This window comes from Apaloderma vittatum, unplaced genomic scaffold, assembly GCF_000703405.1.
Source record: "Apaloderma vittatum isolate BGI_N311 unplaced genomic scaffold, ASM70340v1 scaffold23937, whole genome shotgun sequence".
NCBI classification, from domain to species: domain Eukaryota; kingdom Metazoa; phylum Chordata; class Aves; order Trogoniformes; family Trogonidae; genus Apaloderma; species Apaloderma vittatum.
The window spans coordinates 10,647-13,308 of record NW_009725972.1 but is presented as its reverse complement, the minus strand read 5'-3'; the positions used below and the strand labels follow the sequence as shown (position 1 = coordinate 13,308).

General features: G+C 50.8%; 1 protein-coding gene across 1 annotated transcript in view; it reads right to left on the bottom strand.

The window, feature by feature from the left end:
• Nucleotides 1-2,662, bottom strand: part of CDK5RAP1 (CDK5 regulatory subunit associated protein 1) — a 13,556-nt gene that overhangs the window by 578 nt on the left and 10,316 nt on the right. The gene's annotated exons all lie outside the window — the stretch shown is intronic.

The following is a 2,662-nucleotide window of genomic DNA, read 5'->3' as shown; positions in this document are numbered from 1 at the left end:
ACCAGCCACAGAAACGTGGTCAGCGTGAGGAATAAATATTCCTCTCATTTGTATTTATGCAGATTTATTCTGCCCTCGCCCCTGAGCTGCTGGTTCTTTCACTCTCTGTTCCTGCTCCCGGCTTGTTGCCAGCGAGCTGGGAGCTGTTTGACAAGAACAAACACGTCCCTCACGCCTGGCCGGGCAGCCCCCAGGCTGGGGCCGGGACCCCCAGGGCTGGGTGGCAGCGGTGGCCGGTGAGCTCTGGGGCACAGGAGGAGCTCGCTTCCAGCCGCGGCGTTTGCTCCAGCCCTGGCACAGGACGGCTGCACCAGGGCTGAGCCCTGCAGGGAATTTCAGCTCAAGATCCCCACAGGATTATTTGATTTGTGATAGCAAAAGCTTTCAGTTTTCTCTTTTCTTTTTTTTTTCCCCCCATGAAAGAACAAAGAACAACAATGGGGAAAGACCATTATTCTGTAGCTTGACCAACAGCTGCCACACACCACGGCTGAACATTCAGGAGGTTAAATGCTTCTCTAAACACCTTGGGCTTTCCCACTGCCCTTTTGCAAGCCGTCGGGTGGCCAAGGTGTCTCCGAGGCCCAGCCCAGCCTCTCCTGCCTCTCCTCCCATCTCTTCCTGCTCGGCAGGTCCATGGCAGGTGTTTGCTCTGACACCGCTGTCCTGCTCTCACCTGCCTCCCGCTTGCACAACAGAACCCCGGGAGGGCTGGGGCTGCCCGGTGAGCGTTTACTTTGGCTGGTGAAAATGCAAAACCAAAGCCCTGAAGGCAAACAGTAGCCTCGGCTTCCTGGTGGCTCTGCTTTCCCTTTTCGCCAGCTGCTTTGTTGTAGAAGAGCACCCAGCCCCATCTCGAGCCAGGACAGCACGACCTGTCCGAGTATCTCGCAGGTTGCGCCATGGAACAAGGGGAGGAAAGAGCCCTGGGAGGACAGAGAGAAACCCGTCACCTGCGGCCAGAGCAGGGAAAGGTGATGAAGGATGAGCCCCAAGGGAGGACAGCCCTGAGGATGCTGGATTCAGGTTTTCCCCCAAGCCCTGAGGCATCTTCCTGCTACCCAGAGGATCTGGGTCTCTGCTGGCAGGTGCCAGGGCTCTGCTTTCTTCTAAGCGCAGGATGGGGAAAGTTTTCCCACCAACAGTAAGAGGGCTTTTCAGAATGGAGCTTTGATCAAAAAATCATGGAAAGACTCTTTTTCAAAAATGTCAGAACATTTCCCTTTTTTAAACAGAAACTGGTTTTTTTGAAACGTCTACTCTTTTGTTCTGATAGCTTCAAAGAAAACCTCCCACCACTCTTTTTTAAACTTCCCATAATCAAATAACAGAAGGACAACAATACAAAAACAAAACCAAGAAAAAGAAACAGGTTAAAAGATGAGGCTAAATAACCCAAAGAGAGCGGAGTGTCTCGTTTAGGTTTAAAAAGCCCTGTATCAGCTTGATGGAAAGCGAATCCTGTTTTTGTTTCTGTGCTTCAGCCGTTACCCTTGGCATCTTCACAGATGCAGAAAGGGGAGGAGGACAATTCTGTCTGGCTTTTCATTTTCGCAGCAGTGCACTGAATATTAATCAGCCTAAGCCCAGCGCTGTAGGCGCTGCTGCAAATTACCCGTTCTGCAGTTGGCTGGAGTTTGCTGCGAGATTTTTTCGCACGTGAAGCCAACAGCAGGGGCTGGGGAAGCAGGTTCTCCTCAGTGACCTGACTTTGCAGATAGCACACACACCATGACGAGGAGCGTCCCTGAAGCGTCCTGATAGCTCCATTAGCGATGCCCTGTGCAGCAGGCTGCTGTCCTACCAGAGGTTCCTTTCGTGGAATCAGGCACCTTTCTCCTCCTCGTTAACATGAGAAGCATGCGAAGGGAAACGAGGTTCGTGCTTGCATTAATCCTCTCCCCACGTGGCCGACCTGGCCCTGCTTCCCACCCCTATGCTGCTTCGCTCCAAGCAAGGAAGCCCAGGGACTGATTTGCCTGGTTTCAAGCAGACTTAAGTGATCTGGGTGTTTTCAACACCGAAGGGCTTTGCTTTTGACACCTCTGAAGATGAGAAAGCCCCTGGAGCCGAGGAGCCTCGCTGGGGCTGGCAGCTCTGCCTGTCCCCACGCTCCTGCCAGCCCGGCCGCTGGGGACAGTGGCTCCAACCCAGCAGGAACAGAGAACCCGGTCACGGACCCCTTGGAATACCATGAAATTATTCCCTTTCTCTTCCAGGGAGGCTGCAGGAGGGGACACAGCAAGCCCAGTGCAGTGGTCCGAATGAACGACACCACCATTGCCTCACGGGAGGCGTTTTAATCACTCCCCGGACTCACACTCGAGAGAGACAATTCAGAGAAAGGTTTAGACAAAAAAAAAAAACAACAAACCAAAGCCAAACTATTAATGGCATAAGGTAAAAAAAAAAAAAAAAAAAAAAAAAACCTTGAAAAAAAAAATATCTGGAAGATACAGAACCCTTAATGAAAAACATCAGAAAATAGATATCAAGTAATGACACCACGATGAGAGCTTATTAATAGGAAAGTCTAAAGATAAAACTAATTTAAACGTGATGAGACAGGACATCTCATCTTCAGGAGAACAAGAAGTCAATAGTTAGCTGTCAGTAAAGGAAATAAATTGCTCACAAGGGAGGAGGGAAAGCCACAGCACTC